The sequence below is a fragment of the Pempheris klunzingeri genome, chromosome 11, assembly GCF_042242105.1.
Source record: "Pempheris klunzingeri isolate RE-2024b chromosome 11, fPemKlu1.hap1, whole genome shotgun sequence".
Lineage (NCBI taxonomy): Eukaryota > Metazoa > Chordata > Actinopteri > Acropomatiformes > Pempheridae > Pempheris > Pempheris klunzingeri.
This window is the reverse complement of record NC_092022.1, coordinates 1,317,501-1,335,747: the sequence shown is the minus strand read 5'-3', so window position 1 is coordinate 1,335,747 and position 18,247 is coordinate 1,317,501.

Below are 18,247 nucleotides of genomic sequence, written 5' to 3'. Positions count from 1 at the left end.
AACTGGCTGTATTCTCCATGTAATTCCCCACAAATCCCCCTCCTCTCCGAGGAGCGGAAGGCAGGCTGAGGTGGATCCTTTTCTGAGGAGAGCTAGATCCTCCAGCCGTCGGCCTTTTCTCCTCTGTCTCTCCCTTCATCCCTCGATTTCCTCTGCTGCTCCATCCTTTCTCTACAAAGGTTAAATCCGGCTTAGTTTCGCTCCTGGACACACAAAAACAGAGAGAGAGAGAGAGAGAGGATCTTACTGGTTTTACACAGAGAGGCTTGTTAGAAAGAGTTCTGGGTGATTTTCTCTTTCTGTTCAGAATTTTAAATCTTGTGCCAGATCAGCTCTAGTGTAAAACAACCAGAATCTGTTGGGTTTTACTCAAATTTCACAGATTGTCACTGTTTGAAACACAAAATCCCAAATTTTGTCAATTCTTTTCTGTCTGTAGTCATGGAAGCAGAGAACACGTCCAGTGTGAAGCACTTCTGTTGATTTTAAAAATAGAAAAAGCATTAGAACAATGCCAAACAGAACTTAGTTGTGAGGATTCGCTGCTTTTCTTTTTCCTGTTAAGTCAATTGAATGTTTTTGTGTTTTAGACTGTTGGACAGGCAAAATAAGCAAGTTAGCGTTGAATTTTTATGGGCAAATTTGACTATTTTCTCACATTTTCGGACAATTAGTCATTTGATCAAGAAAATTATCTGCAGGTTTGTAGAAAATCATTAGCTGATCGTCTGTATCCGAACGCGACAGAATAAGGCAGGTGGCTGCACTTCAACTGTACATGAGAAAATACTTAAAACAAAGTTTAAATGCTCTTAATGCAGTTGCACATTTTTCCTTTTTCCACCTCTTTTTGGAGTTTGGGAGTTAAATTACAGACAAACGGTGAGCAGATAAAAGAGAGATGTTTGCAGTGCAGCCAACTCCAGACGGCTGACAGCTCTCCTGCTGCTGCTGCTGCTGCTGCCAAACACATAAAACATTCAACTGGAGTGGTTTGATTTTAAATCCCTCTTTAAACATCTTCAAGTTGCACCTTTCCAGATGTTTTAGGACCCATCTACTCCTTGATTTCCCCAGAGGGATCAGCCACCGAGTCCTCCCACAGAAGGTGATCCTCGTCTGTGCAAAGCTTCCTCTCCTCCTCCTCCTCCTCCTCCTCTTCCTCCTCCTGCTGCTGCTGCTGCTGCTGCTGCTTTACTTCCCTCCTTCCTTTAGAATAATGACACAGATCCAGTGTTTCCCTCCCGGTCTGAGCAGCCCTGGCTCCTCACAGATGTATGATGGGACGGGGACGTGAGCCAGCGGTGGATCAGGAATCAGTGGACAGATCTGCAGCTCTCTGCTCTCTCTTCTTCTGCAGCATCCTCCCCGCGCTGAACAACAGCAGCCTCCGCGGCAGCACAGCCAGCCAATAACCTGCAGCCGGCAATTAATTTTCCTCTCAGCGATGGCTTTTCCCTCCTCCTCCTCCTCTTCTTTCTCCTCCTCCTCCTCCTCCGCTTCTCCCTCCCACCTATTCTGAATCCCAGTTCCTCCCCTCCCCTCTCTCCTTTCGCTCTGTGTCTCTTTCTTCTTATTGTTCTTTACCTGTTCATTCATCTCTGTGACATTCAAATGTTTCTCGGCTTTCACACATGTAAGCATGTTCTGGTGCCGCCGTCACGGCTCAGAGCGCTACCCAGCAGACTCTTATCCACATCTGCAAATCACAGCTGTCAGAAAGAATCCTCTCATCTTCAAAATGTCAAGTTTAAACAGTTTAAACCAGCGGGAGTGTTTGAGTTTCTGTGGTTGGATTCTTTCCTCCTGCAGAGGAAGGTGAATGTGTCGTCCTACCACTCAGGGGAGAAGAAAACCTTAAGTGAAGACAACACACATGTTTTTGTTCCCTTTCTTCTGTTGTTGAATGCAGATCTTCCCATCAGTGTAGACAGAACAGTCAGACTGCACGTGTTGTATAAAACCTGTTGTTTCTTTATGCAGCACTGCTGAATGAGCAACCACAGCCTGGTCATGTCAATCAGGAGTCTTTAAGTTTAGCAGGGGTGTTCCGTTCAAGACAAGTTAAGATAAGATATTCCTTTATTAGTCCCACGATGGGGAGCAGTGGGTAACAGAAATAGAGTGTTCAATACAAACAAGAGATAATAAACTAGTGGACAGGAGATATAAAAATAAGTACAGTTCAGACAAGAGGAAGTATAAAAATAGAAACAACATACATAGAAGGAATGTAAAAACAGAAGAAACTAGAAAAAAGCGTTGCATATTGGGAAATGAACTCAACTACAGTCTGAAAATCAAGGTACTCTAAACCAGCAGTTCTCAACCTGAGGTCTGGTGAACCTCAAGGATCCTTGAGGGGGTTCCAGGAGATCCTCAGAAAAATGGGGAATATTCTAATTTCAGTATGATTTCATTGAGTAGAAGTAGAAGTTGGCCAGATGAGTGTGGGAGAATTGTAAAAGAATGACTGTTCTGCTAAAGAGTTTTAAACTCTTCATTGTTAATCTGCCCATCGACAGTATAGACAGTTAGAATCATTCAATCTGAAATTACTAATTACTAATTAAAGCAGAAATTATTAATTTGTAAAGTAAAATGTGAGTATTTCTGTATACAAAAACTGATGAAACTCTAAGAATAATTAAATCAACAGTTTACGGTTCGCGGCTCATTTTAATGAGCATTTTTTAGAATTATTAACCCATGAAAACAAATACTGAAGCCTAAAGACTAAACTATTTTTTAACCTGTTATTACCTGGACAACCTCCTTGTCTTAGGCTCTGTTCACAGTCACTCGAGGGGGTCTGGCAAGTCACAACACACATAATTATTGAGTTTTAGGGTGGAGACTTGGTTGACGGTTAGGGCGAGGTTAGGTTTAGGTGAAAGTGCAGGTCCCAAGGCTGCAGTCTACAGTAGGATCAATATAAAACTCTTCTCGTGATGAATTATGTCATTTAAACAAAGATGTCAGTGGAGGCCTGAGGGGTGGGGGGAGAAAACAATGATCTCAGCCTCTCGTCCTCAGTGTGAGAGTTTGGTTTAGGCAAGGAGTGGTAATTATTAGGGTTAGGGTCTGTCTAACATAATGTCCTCTGAAGTGATGAAAACACAACCCTGTGTGTGTGTGAGTGTGTGTGTGTGTGTGTGTGTGTGTGTGTGTGTTTACCAAAAGCAATTTGTCTTCTGATAAATGAACTCTGATGACATTTATACAAATCTAATTTAATTTAGATGAATCCCGTCTGTGTTGCTCACACACACTCGCAGTGAACAAACATATTCATGAATTATTTGCACATTATCATACATGGACACACAGAAATTAAAAGAACAAACAGATGAAGGTCTATTAAGATGAATGTGTGTGTTTTTAACAGCTCGTTATAAAGGCCAGATGTGTGTGATGCCCAGCAGACCTGGTGTAGTAATAAACCACAGAACCAGACCAGGACGAATCCAGGCTCTGATCTTATTACAGAGCTACAGCAGGGAGTATTGATTTTTAATGGATGTGATTACCCGCTGATGCTGATCACACGGGGCACTTTGAAGCTGCGCAGGAAGCGTCCCCCCCTCCCCGCTGTTGCTAGGCAACTGCAGAAATAGCCGCTGCCCGCCATTAAGCTAGCGTGGCTAAGTAACAGGGTACGATAACTAAAGAACAACAACTTTGCAGTAATTGAATGATTACTGCCCCCCGCCCCCCTTCACAGCCTCACAGTCTTGGCCTGAATATAAGATGATGTTTTCTTGAGGTATCTTAGTTTTTAGAACATGCAGGTCTTATTCAAGGCCATGTTCACAACAACACGTGCTCCAGCTGAGTGGAGTCAGCTCTGGGTTTGGTCACCTCCTCATTGACTGAAGTCCCCGTCTGGTGAATGCAAACACAAGTGTTGTACACATTCTTAAAGTATTGTCTCCTGAAGCGTTATTGTCTTAATATTCAGACTAAGAATTTGGGGAAAATGTCAGTAATGTCTGCTGCCATTTGTTTTTCAGCCACCGCTTTGATCCAGACTAAAATACCTCAAGTGTTGGATGAAACGTAGATCCTTTAAACATCACATTCAAAGCTGCAGGCTCATAAAGCTGCTAGCTAGCATGGCGGTAGATTCAATGATGCAGCACGCAGGTCAGCCGTGTGTGTGTGTGTGTGTGTGTGTGTGTGCGTAGCTCCATCCAAATGAAATACATCCCTGCTGTCAGAGCACCGAATCAATTCACCACCCCTCTCCTCATCTCCTCCTGCTTTTTCCATCCTTTAATTCTTCTTTGCACCTCCTCTTCCCCACCTCCACCTTTCTCTCACCCCCTATTGTCTTCCTCCCCTTCTCCATACTTACCTACCCTTTGTTCTGTCTATATAGCTTCTCTCTCTCTCTCCTCCATCCATCCATCCTTCTCTGTAATGCTGTCCTCCTCCTCTTCTACCACTCCTCTTTCTGCCTCTTTGAGATCTCCTTTTCTTCTCATCCTCATCTGCTCATTGGTCTAATTGTCCTTTTATTTCCTCCTGATTACCATCCCTCTGTTCCTGAATCTCTCCTCTCCTTCCGTCCTCTATCCATCTACCTCTCCTCCTCCCATCTTCCCCTGCTCCTCCTCCTCATCCTCATCCTCCTTGCTGATGGTGACTCCGGTGAGAGCAGTTTATCAGCTCAACACAGTAATTACATCGACAGAGAGAGAGAGAGAGAGAGAGAGAGAGATGCATCTGCAGTGTCAACACAGTCACACCCATCTCCCCCCCCACACACACACACACACAGGTACAGATGCTCAAACACAGATAAAGCAAAATACACAAACACACACATGCACACAATCTGTGCACAGACAGGTAGATGTGTAATAGACACACTCACACGATACTGTTGACTGAAAGTCTCTGTTGACGTGTGTGTTGAAGCGAATCTGCTGCCCAAACATCTATTTATCTCTGTCACTTTTGCATGTACACAGTCTGTGTGTGTGTGTGTGTGTGTGTGTGTGTGATGTTCCTGTAAGCATCCATCATATATAGCGCATGTGTATTTGTCTGCATACAGTTCAGTCTCTGCTATCTGTACTGAGTGCATGCATGTTTCACTTCATTTAGCTTTTATTCAATATTTGTGTGATTCTGCTTTTGCTTTTATTATTTTTCTTGTCTTTTTCCTCCTCTTTCATATCAGTTTGTTGCTGCAAGAAGCAGAAATGTTCAGGGATCAAGCAAAAACAAATAAAATAATCTTTATTAAATTCAAAGAGGGATCAAAATTGCACCAAGATTTCAGGACCAGCAGAAAGGATCTCCATCTTTTTCTCATTTAGCTTGAGAAAATGACTCCGAAGATTTATGTGTACAGACGAGTGTCGTCAGCTTGGCAGTGATAAGGAATATTTTCAAAAATACTAATATACATACTCTATACAGCATTTATAGTGTGATTACAATAAAAAAATAGGCCCCAGGTTAGAGCCTTGAGGTACACCACAGGGACAGAATAGGATAATTGTACTGATTTTGACCATTCTGCAGCCTAACCCTGAGTGCCTACTACAGGTTTGAAACAGTTCAAGAGTATGCACAGGTTGACCAAGGGTGTGAACCAATGAAATTAAAATGGCATTAATTCCAGAGTGTATAGTTCCTCTGAGGACTATTTAGTAGTTAGCTAAGTGGTTAACATCATAAAGTGTGACCTCTTTAAATTTTAATCTGCACAAACACTATTTTCAAATAAATGTTGAATCAAATAACAGAGAGAATTATTGGCAATCCTATTTTGAGGGAAAGAAAGGAAGAAATATCAATATAAATCCAGATTTTACTAAGAAGCATGGTCTGATTTTGCCTTTATCTGGTAAATAAAGGTGAATAAAGTCAGATCCTTTGTGCTGCGGTGTGACAGTTATTACAGTTACTGCTCCTGTATCAACACTGAGACACACTTCTTATTTATTCTTTTCATTTTCCGACATCTTGAAAACCATTTTCTGCTTTCGGTTGTTCAAAGAGTCCCGAGGCACACGATGTAGAGCGAGAGAGAGTCTGGGGACAAATTAGAGTGTGCATGTAGGGAAAAAAAAGAGTAAGAGAGAGAGTGGTAGTCAAGGGATAAGGGTGTGTGTGTGTGTGTGTGTGTGTGTGTGCAGAACATACACAGGCTGTAATCTTCACATGCTGACAGTCTGAAAGCTTCGACAATCAACAGCTCAGTGCACGCTCTGGAGGTTAGAGGTCACACACACACACACACACACACACACAGTGTAGACATCATCTTGAAATACACACATGGACTACATACACACACACACACACACACAGAGGCACAGCAGGAGGTTCGTTGTGGCAGGGTGACAGTTCAGCAGCAGCCGATTGGAGCGTTGGCCTTTAAATCAGACACACGCTCAAACACACACACACACTTACACACACACACACACACTTACACACACACACGCACACTTACACACACACACACACACACAGATGGAGTCTGTGGGTTTTGACAGGCAATTACAGAGGGATGAAGTGAAGACAAGGATAGGAGAGGGAAGGATTAGGGGGAGGATGTGAGAATAAGTCACACTAACATCACGTTTCTGACCAGATGAATTCATTCATCATTCATTGAATAAAAACTCAACTAATACCGATGCTTCTATGTGATCTACACATACTAAATAAAAGATTTTCTATTTTGTTTCTATTTTGTCCATTTTTAATGGAGCACAGACCAAAGAGCCTGTTTACATTTCTCCAGTTAAAGTTTGAGAGCCGCTCGTACGTTAGATAGTTAAAAGGAAGCAGGAGGAGACCTCTCATTATATTTGACATTATATGTTGTTGTTATGGCCGATACCACAGAGAGGAGGAGAGAAAAGAACTGAAGACGAAAAAATATATAATGTGACAGTGAAATAATAGTGGTTGGTTGTTTCACAAATGAGGAGAACTGCAGGCCCCCTGCCTCCTAGACTGGCGTGTAATACGTCTAATTTATTTTGAGGTGTGGTTTTACATCAACATATAAAATTCACGCTGCTGGCTAAAACAAAGCCCTTAACATTAACTGCTTTTGTGGTTTGCAAGATTTACTCTTCAGCCCAGGAAACACAACCGCTTCAGTCCACAGGGGCCAACAAATCCACACAAAATGACTAGTAAGTAACTATTTGTGCCGTTAGTGACTGCTTGGTGTCGTTAACTGTCTGTGTAGGAAGTAGTTTGTCCAGAACAGTGCAAGAAGTAGAGGGTGTGGAGGTTTGGGTGGTGCCGGCAATAAGTGTTAACCAAGAGAAATAGTTACCTAACCTTAAAAACTACGGGGGTTTGCACATTTTGTAGAAATATCAGCAGCACTCCCAGCACCACCTCTGTCACCAGACGTATGTCAGTGTTGCTGTGCCTAAAGTCTGACAAAGTGCCAACAGAGAAGGAGAATAATGGGAGGAAAGGGGGGGAGGAGAATGAAGAGAGGAGAGGAGTAAGGGGAAAGACGGCATGGAGGACTGGAAGGGTGAGGGGGTTACGGTGCACGAGGGAGAGGAGGTGAGAAGGATGAGAGGAGAGATGATAAAAGCACGAAGGAGAACAAATCTGACTACAAGAAATGTGGGGAAAAGAGAAAAAGATGAAGGGGTGGAGGAAGAGGAGAGGAGAACAGAGTGATGGAGGTGAAGAGGAGGAGAAGGAGAAAGAATCCTTCGTATCTTCTTCTTATTTAAAGACACGTTTCTTCTTTAAATTGGACTTTTCCCAATAAGACAGATAACAGTTCGACATATTAAAATCTGATTTCTCTCACACACCTCCACCTTCAAATCACTTCAATTTATCTCTTTGTTTATTTTCCACACGTTTGCTTATTTATGCAATGAGAAAAAGAATGAGAAGAGAAAAATCTATTTTCCATCACACCTCCGTCTCGGAGCAGCTCCCCCCACTGTGCACACTTTGTCCTGGAGAGCGACGATGTTTCTGCAAAGGTGAGGATGTTTTACGGTGTTTTTACTGTCAGAAATAAGAAAAATACTAGTGTTTCTTTAGAAAGTGAAGATGTTTTCAGACAGGTGAGACATATTTTGGGAAGCTGGGACACTGTTAGAGAGTGGGGGCATGTTTGGAAGGTCAGCAGGATTTTAGCACTTTGGAAAATGGGGAAATCAGAATCAGAATCAGAATCAGAATTCCTTTATTAATCCCCAGGGGGAAATTGCTTTTTGTTACAGAATAAACTTCAAACACAAAAGTAATAATAATAATACAAATAAAACCACTACTACTAATAATAATAATAATAATGGGCTAAGAATGGGCTGTTTGAGGTCACACAAATGCAAAGAAACAGAGAGGAAGGAGAAATGATGCAGAATAAGTTATCTAGAATAAATAAAATCTCCAGAGTGAGACAACATTGATTTGTTTTAACCATCAAATTACATTTGATTGTTATTATTATTATTATTGTGCAGTTTAATCTTGATGGTTTTCTTTAATACATCCAGCTGCATCATGTATTATACAGATTTTTGACATCTGTCATCCACATTATGTTGTAAATGTTGTAAATATTGTCTCTCTGTGATATAAAGGTTATATCACAGATGAGTGTGGAAGCCAACAACATGCAGGTTTTTCTCCCTTTTCATCCAGACACAGATCTAAGGACGAGTCCATAAGCTCATAAAGGGACACAAGCATGTGGGGGTGGGTGGGGGGTGGGGGGGTCCCGCTCATTAAAAATGAGTCCAGCTCTATTCATGTCCACACACACAGAAAAAAAAAAGAATTCTCTGAGAGCTCATAATGAGGACGAGAGAGGGAGTCAATGGGCTTTAAGGCTGAGAGGGGTAAATCTTTTTAATTGTCCTCCTGGTGTCTGCAGATCTATAACCTGTGAAAATTAGAGAGGGGTCACAGAGGGGGGAGCAGAAAGAGAGACAGGTGATTAGAGAGAGGCATGCAGCAAAAGAGGAAATTAAAAAAACAATGCAAAAATGACAGTTCAGTACATTTCTAGAGCTGTTTTTTATATTTATTACTACTTGGTGATTAACATAAATAGGGATGTGACAGTGTGCTTCACTGTGTGTTTCTGGCTCAGATGAATAACATATATCAGACTTTGATACACACACACAGTATTTGTTAGTGTTTATTAGTTTTATAAAGCCCAGGAAAATAAAAATGTACTTATTAAAGGTTCTGTCCATAGCAGCAGCTCCTGTAATGAAATCAGCTCTGAGCAGCTACGATTAAAGCACGTTTAACTGCCCTTATGGTTAAAGGCAGGCACTGTGACATTCGTCATGACATGATATATGAAACAGTTTGATTAGAAAAGACAGAAAACACGTGGTGCCTGGACTCCTGCGCCACACGCTGCCTTCAAGTTAATGTGACTCAAAGCACTTCAAAGTTCGTGGTCCTGCGAGGTGGATGAGGTGAAACCTGAAGAGGTCTAACCAGTCGATGCCTTCGACCTCTTTCGCCCTCCCTGTCGCTGTAAATCGTAACTTGCATTATATTAACTTGCCCTGAAGGTGGCTGCAGAGGTAAAGGTCACGGGGTCAATAAAATTAACCCCTGGGGAGTTGGAGCACGATCAATCTGCACATTGGGTTTTGGTATTTCCTGAGTGCTGTCTGGAAATCTTGACCAGTCTTACCCTCTCTATAGAGAGGTTTAAACAATCGATGACAAGCCGAGCAGAAAACTGTTGAAATGCTAAATCCAGTCATTCTCCTCCTCTGACAGCACGGAAACGTGTCGTGGAAATTTCTGAAAGATAAAGTCTGCTGCAAGGAGTTCTTGTGCGCATTTATTTTTGCAAAAAGGAACAGCTGTTACAGAGACAGTCACACAGTCTAACAGTTCTGCAACAGAGTTCTCTGAGTCTGTGTCTCTGTTGCTTTTTATGAGGTGGGGACCTGTAGGCTTGGGGGTTTGGCCTGTAGACCCTGGGATATGCAAAAGAATACACATCCTGTTGATCAGACGTTATTTCAACACCTCCTTTGTTCCCATACCTGGCCGGGATGCATCCTGACAGACCAAATGTTTTAACACCTCTTTCTTCTGCGGTCTGGTCGGGACACACCCTGGTGGATCAAACTGTGAATTTACATTTCTTTGTCTTCTGACATGCAAATTCCCATCACAAACGCTTCATTTACGACACGTCTGACTTAGGAATTCGAAAAATAACTCAAATTCTTCGGCAACGAGGCAGCTACAGCTGCACTTTATGATAAACTCAGTACATCAACAAACACTGAGCGTTTAACTTGGCCACAAGTCTTCAGTACAAAGCAGGAGTGAGCTCCACCAAAGATCTCTGCTGCAGGTCATGGTTGGAAGATACCATGTGGGGGGGAGCAGGCCTTATGATGTAATACATATTTACAGGAAACTGATTGATAAAAAGAGATAACATGCATTAAGTATTTAAATATACACCAAACACACGTAAATGTTTCAGTATCTCGCTGTAAACCCCCCCCCCCCCACCTTGTCACTATGGCTTGCTCCAGGTTTCCACAGGTGTCTGGGCCTCTGGTCTCCACAACAAGGGAGCAGGTGAGTTTGAACTGTATTTATGTTCACTTTAGGCAGGTCTGTGTTGTCTCTCGTGCTGCTTTATGTAGGAGGAACATTGTTTCATCTCACTGTGTGTTTTGAGATGACGATGACAGCAGTCAGTGCAACAACAGCTAGGAAATGTGCCTGGAGTGTGATGATGGAGAGAAGCTTTGTGTGGCATGAAGGAATGACAACAGTTTGACATGTAACCCGTCCTGATGGCCTCGTGGCCTCGTGGCCTCGTGGCCTCGTGGCCTCGGTGCAGTGACTTGGGCTCCTTCTAGTTTGTGCTCTGTTGGCTTTGAATGGTGCTGCTGCCACTTTGTGTCTCAGACCAGTTACTGCACTCTGTGTGTGTGTGTGTGTGTGTGTGTGTGTGTGTGTGTGTGTGTTGACCAGACTTTTGGGACTCTAGGGGAGCTCATCATTAAGCTGAGGGGCAGAAAGAAATGTTCGTTTACATATTTTATTTCCAAACAGTCTGTCCTTTACCTTTTTTTTTGTTTTGTGACTAACTGGATACATTTCTTTCTTCCGCAATTATTTAAATGAAATATCCGTCTGTCAAGTCTTTCACCGGGCATGAGAAGAATCTCTAATCTAATATTACCGTCTAAAAGTTTGAATTCCAACATGGACGTCTGGCCTTTTGAACCAAACAGAAAAATGGTCAAATTCCTCAAGAACCAAACAAAACATTTTAAAAGAATATTTAAAAATGTGGAAATCAAGTCATTCTTCTCTGGTTTTCTTTACTGAAGCAAAGCGACTTTACATCCTCATCAGAAACCTGGAAGCCAGACTGCTGCTCCATGTTTTCTCCACCAGACAGCAGCACAGCAGAGAGAGGGTGGACCAGTGTGAGGTCCTGTGAGGAGCTCAGAGTGGACACTGAGGAGGACTTCCTCATACTTCATACATGCAGTGTATTTAATTGTTTGGTAGGCTGGAGCGAAGCCAGAGGCAGCGAATGAACATTTTCTTACTTTCCTCCTGACTTTCACCCTTTTTATCCTAATTCTTCCTCCTCTCCTCCTCCTACCTCAGCTTCTTTTTACCTTCCTCCTTTCTTCTTTTGCCTCCTCTTCCTCTTTTCCTCCTCTCCCTTTCATGCTTGTCCCTTCTCTGGATTCTCTACTAAACATAATCTGCACTGGATCCATGTTCTGTTTTTTTTTTTACATCTCAACTTCACTTCACTTTATCCCACGCTGGTGTTTCACAGAGGTACAAGATCAATAATACGAAAAAGTGCATAGAATACTTTCTATACCTAAAACAATGTTTAGAGTAAGATGAGGAACTTCATCATTATGCCGATGATATTTGCCCTGAGAGCCTTTTTAGTTGTTCACACTGACAGTCAGACGAAAGGTTATTTTCCCCCTCAAACGGGCCGCATGTATTTGTTGAAAACCAGAGAATAATTGGATGAAAACCTCTGCACATCCTCTGCACATCTCCTGTACATTTAGCTGTGCATGTAGAGTGTGATCACGCTGCGCTCCCACACAGCTCGCAGCCCTGCAGCCCACACACACCATCACAGTTCAGAGGTGGATCTGCATTAGCAAACAGTGCAGAAGTGATGAACCAACACTGCTGCATCTGCTAACGTGAAGGGCGCCTCTGCCTCCACACACACACACACACACACACACACACACTCAGAGGCATGTCCACATGTATCGGTGTACAGCGGAGGCAGATCACAGCAGCTACATAACTTTACAAAGCAAAGCTGCACGTGTTCACTTCGTTTTATGTTTTAGAAGTTTAAAAGAGATTATACATGTAGTTTATTATCAAAGATAATGGAATTATCATTTATTAGATATCAAGTCTGCAGCTGCTGGTGCCGTTAATACAGATTGTTGTCTTTTGTAGCAGATAAGCAGAGGGAGGGGTCTGTTCTGACTCAATATACATTTAGTAGATTACAGCAACCACACAGTGAGACAATAAACTAGAGTGTTTTATCTCCAATAGACCATGAGATCACCAAACACACTTTGTCTCCTTTGTTTCCACAAAGATATCAAAATATTGGATAAATGCTAAAAGCCTGGTCAGCACTCTTTCCAAAAACCTCACCGGTGTCTGTTTCTCCAAGGAGGTTAGAAAGGTTTACGCAGGCGACCTCTAGTGGCCGTAGTGGTTACGACAGCCAGGTGATAAGGTAACTTCACCTCCATAACAACCCAAACCTTCATCTTTTGCCAAACCCAACCAAGGATTTTTGGTACCTGCATTCAGTGATGATGCATTCAGTATCTTGTTTGTTTAGTCCCGACAAAACATGAAGAGTAAAAGAGGTTTTTGGACGGAGGCGGGCTCGCTGTCAAAGCTTTAAGCTAAGCTAAGACATCCAGCTAACGGCTGTATGTGTGGAAGTGGAGTAAAAAGTCTAATATTTCCCTCTGTGATGTGGTAGAGAAGAAACAGGCCAATGACTTATAGTATATAATGAGGAGAAATAAATGCAAAATATCTAAATAAATGAGTTAACACTTTCTACCAGAGACTTTAACGCTTTACACAGCGGCTCTTTACTTCAAAAATCATTTATGACAAAAGGAAAACTAACAAAGTAACTCCAAATATGACAAAAGAGGGGAAACTGTTTAAAGTGTTGTCTTGAAAATGCGATCCCTACATGAAGAGCACACATGCTGCGGCCTACATCCATACAGTGATGCACACGTTCATGTGACAGCCGCCCACTCAGGAGCTCAGTGTGCAGAGACGTCGGTCTGTGCACGCACACTTAAATCAGTGGGAGGTTTAATCACAGCTGTGATGCTCCTTTTCTGTGTCTGAGTGTCCCTGAAGACAAGCACACGCATTATGATATACAAACACAATACACACCTACACACACACACACACACACACACACACACCTCGTCCTCCCACTAATCGCTCCAACTAATTATGCTTTCCTGGACTCTTTGCTGATATAAATACCTGCAGAGGAAGACGGGGAGCAGCTCCGTGTTTCTGGGACCTGAAACTGATACTGTTGTTATGTTGTTACTGCAGCAGCTCGTAGTAGCCTGAGCTGATGTTCATCTGTGGTGTAAACCCACACTGGTGGGCTGCAACCAAGTACAGGACATAGGTGTTATCTTTTTAATCAAACTTGATACTTGTGTTCCTTCATGGGCTGAGAAAATTCCCTCTGAAGGCCGATGTAAACCTGATATTGTTACAAAAACCACACAGTTTCTATAGTAGTAGGTGTGCAGGCTAGCTGTGGCTAGCTCTTTATAATGATATATAACAGCTCCGACTATTGGAGCACCTGAATCATCAGCATGGATCATCATCATCATCATCATCAGCTCCTCCTTTACTCTCTTTTACCCACAATGCTCGACTCCATCGTGTTGAGTTCAACACAGTGAATTTTGGGCGGCAGACCAAATTGTGTGTGTGTTCAAGATCGAAACCACTCGTCCCCTCACTGAACTCACATCAGATAAATATCATCCATTGTGTACAACAGTTAATGCAGCAGTAATGTTTTAGGTAGTAGTATTATATTTTATACTCAAGTAAAAGATCTGAATCCTGTCTTTACACTTTAGGATTGACAGATATGTTTTTGAACTATTTCTATATTCTAATCTGAGACATGAGGCTCACATCTGTGTTCTGTGTTCTCAGCTCACCTTCAGCAAAACATTCCTTATTTTTATTTTACTTTACATTATGTACATGTTGGACAGACAGGTGACCTATGAAGTAGCTGACGTTCACCACAAAAGCTCAAAAGACATCATCTATAGCACGATATCAGCTCACTGCTCTCTATTTGCACAACCTTGTCCGTCGTGATTTTTGTGAATTTAGATTTTAAAAAACTTTAAAAAAACTGAAGGTAAAAATTGGATTTTTGTAAAGAAACAAATCATGTTTCTGCTGCCAGTTGAAAAGTCGAGTCTTTGCTTCATTATGTTGATGTTGTATGCGTGTGTTTGCAAGCTTCTCCCTCCAGCTGAGGGTCTCTTGACTCTGTGTATCACAGACACACTGCGGGTACGTTTCCCACTCACCGCTGCATGTTACATGAAAAGGTGGGATCATCCTCTTTAACAAACAGCTGGGAGCAGCGCTGTGTGTTGTTTGTCTATAAGGCTCTACTGTGGAAGCCCTCTGCTCTCTGGCTGCACTGAAACGCATCACTTACAGCGTCGGGTCATCAGCTGTAACTCTTGTTCAGTCTGGGGTTAAAGTGGATTAAAGTACTAACGCATCTGTCTGATTTAAACTGTACATGTTCATTATTGCACAGAGAGGACTGAATAAAGTAACGGGTGTCTGCTGACCCCCGCGGTAGGAAGGCTGCAGCTGCTCCCTCAGTGGAACAGCGTGTTGTTGGAACGGCTGTGTGATAGATTTTATTGGTTTTCTGTACAGAAATACTCTTTTTCTAATCAGTCTTTACAGAGAGAGAGTGGGAGGGAGTTAGAGAAGAGAACAGAGAGGGAGAGAGTGGAGGAGGCTTATGAAAAGAGAAGATCCAAAGATAGAAATTAGAAATGCAAAATTACAGTGAACATAACATTACTGGGGTGAACAGCATTGTCTCCAGAAACATTTTCCTTTTGTAAAATCCCTCATCAATGACGTGTGTAACACTTCCTATGAAATGATCCAGTCTTTCTAACCATTGTACACCTGCAGGCATTCATCCAGATCATATTCCCATCTGTAAAAAGTTTGTTAACGATCTTCCTTTCTGCATTTTGGGAAATAAGTTCATCATGTGCTTTCTTAGATTAGTTATTAAGAAGACCAAAGCACAGTGAATCTGAGCTAGAGCTCAGCAGAAAGGCTGGAAAGAGGAGGAAACACACTTGCTTTGGGCCTATAAGCATCAAACGCCTGTAAAATTATGATGCTGCACCTTCTGCACATTCAATCTGCACAGAAAGAAGTGTAAAAGGCATTGAATGATTCTGCGCTTACACTGGAAGTTATGAGCTGTAGTTTCCCAAATCACTAGAATCAGTTCATTAAAAGGATTTGTGCTGAGACACAGCCAACAGTGTCTCATGACCCCCAGTTGTCCCTTTGACAATTGTGCCTTGTAAACACAATTTATAATCATTGATATTTTTAACGTTTCCTCACTGATTTTTGCAGGTGGAGATGGTTTCTGATGAAAAATGAGAACACAGGAGTTGCCGGTCTACAGCTGTAAATTTAGTGTTGATCCAAACTAAAACACCAAAGTCACACAAAGGTCTGTTCTCTAAAATCCCTGTTTTAGTGAATGTAGTCTGGTGTGTGTGCTGTTTGTGGTTAAACCAAAAGGATCTTCCAGGTCTCTCTCTGTAGGGATCCTTTCCATGATGCTGTCACACCCTTAGAATAACACTCTGAGCCTGTCAGTGGATCAAACAAGCTCTTTTAGTGGACCTACTGTGATCAGGTGCAGTTGTCCCAACACTTTTACTACCTACCGAAGGTTTAAAACCACTAAAGTTCTCCTTTAACATCACTTCAGCTGTTGGTCAGATCACCTGAGGCACTACTCAGCTGAGTAGTAATCTGATCTATTCTTGTTACTCTCCTTTTCTCTCCAAAATGGCGGTCAGAGGGATTCTGGTTTCCTGGTATGATGTCATCTCTGTGCGTCGAGCCTCTGGCCGACGTCAGAGGAGAAACTGGAGCAGCCAGTCCCCCCCCTCTTCTTCTCTCCCTTTTCTCCTCTCTTCTCCTCCTTTTAATCCTCCGTGTTTCTCTCTTTTCATCCATTTTCTTTTCTTTTCGGTATCTCCTCTTGCCGTCTCCCTGCTCCTCCTCTGTCCTCTCTCTAACGTCCTCACTCCTTCTCTTGTGTCTCCTCCTGGTCTCCTTTCTTCCTCCCCTCCTTATTTTCTCTGCCTGTAGCAGCGCTGGGTAACCTGAATTCATAAAAATGGGAGGAAGCTGCAGAAACAAAAATGTGGGAAGAGGAAGTGATGGAAGAGGAAGGAAGAGAAGAATGCATGCAGGGGAAGAGAGGAAAGAGAGGGGGAGGCAGCGGCAGGTGGAGGAAGATGGGGAGGAGAAGGAGGGAAGGGAGGAAGAAGAAAGAGATGGGAAAAAAAGTGGGAGGAGGAACAGAAGGTGCAGAGGATGGTGGAAGGAAAGCATTTGCAGAGAGGGAAGAGGAAAAAGAGGGAGAGGGAGAGGAGGAAGAGGTGAAGGAGGAAGAAAAGGGGATGTGAGAGGATTAAGTTGAAGAGCAGGAAGAGGAGGAGGAGGAATGCTGCAGGTGCAGCAACTGAAGTGCATGCAGGATGCTGATGAACTGAGCCATCTGAGAGGAGCGCAAAGCAGTGAGCTCTCACTCTGCTGCTGCTTTCAGATGTAGTTTGAGATGTTCCTGGAAGTTAAAGTCTGTGTTCTCATGGGCAGTGTGAGGTGATGGTTCTCTCTCTCGGTCGTTGAACCATCATCATCAAAACATTTGTGTTAGATTATTTGGGGCTGTTCTCAAAGATTCAAGCCTGTGGACAAGGAAAGGAAGGAAAGACGTCAACTACAAGTACCAAGGTGCATTTCAGTAACAAACATCATTATCATCATGATCAGAGGCAGCTATCTGTAGGTGGTGCTGGAAAGTGAGCTTGGATGATAATAATAATGTTAGGGTCTGAGGGTTTCTCAGGGACAAAATAAAACTATGATGACACAAATTATTTTCTGTGCTCACAAACATTGTTTAACCTTTTATCATCACACTGAGGATAGCACATGCAAATGAACCGTGTTGAGCTGCCCCCAGAGCTCTCTGCGGCTCTACGGCTGCCGTCTGAACTATTGATTGCACTTCGGCACTTTTCATACGTCTGCTGCAAGGAAACGATTCGAATGTTTTAATGCTGGAACCAAACGATTGCGGCTCGTGAGAGCCAGAGTACAGTGTGTGGAGGAGGGGCGTTGTAGGTTTTATACCTTTTTTGAACAGAAGCAAATTATGATACAGCAATTCTGATTTTGTCACTAAATATAGACACTAAACCCCTCCAAAAAAAGCTCTCTATAGGTGGTCTATTCATCAGTTAGGTCTGTCCACTGAGAGTTTCAGGCTCAGACTTGTTGCAGCTTTGTCTTTCTATCTGTTACTGCAGCAGCAAGCAAAGGAACTCTTCCTACAGCCTGTCTGCATTTGAATAATGTAGAAAAGTGATGATCTCTCTTTGAGGTGTGCTTTTACAATCATCCCTTTTAAGGGAAACCTGCTAATCGTGGTTGTTACTGGACAGGGTTAGTGTAGGTTGAACACACAATACAGAGAGAACTTTCATGCTAATCTATATTAGTTAGTATCCTCTGGTCAAACTGCTCCTGTGAAGCGTGTGTTGTCTCAGCTGCTTGTTAACAGCAGTACAGTTGAAGCTCTGCAAAAAGCAGCAGTTTGCAGACAGAGTGATCCATCTTGCTGTGCGCAGAGGATCTTTGGAGCCGTCTGCGGCCACAGCTCCCAGCATCCTCCTGGTGCCAGTCAGAGGCTGAGAGTGTGTGTGATGGGGATCTTAGTGGTGTCACAGCAGAGGACAGAGGACGAGCCCGACCAACAGGTGAATTATCATCAGAGCCTCCATCAACCAGCCCTCTTTCTCCTGCATGAAGGTGTGTGTGTGTGTGTGTGTGTGTGTGTGTG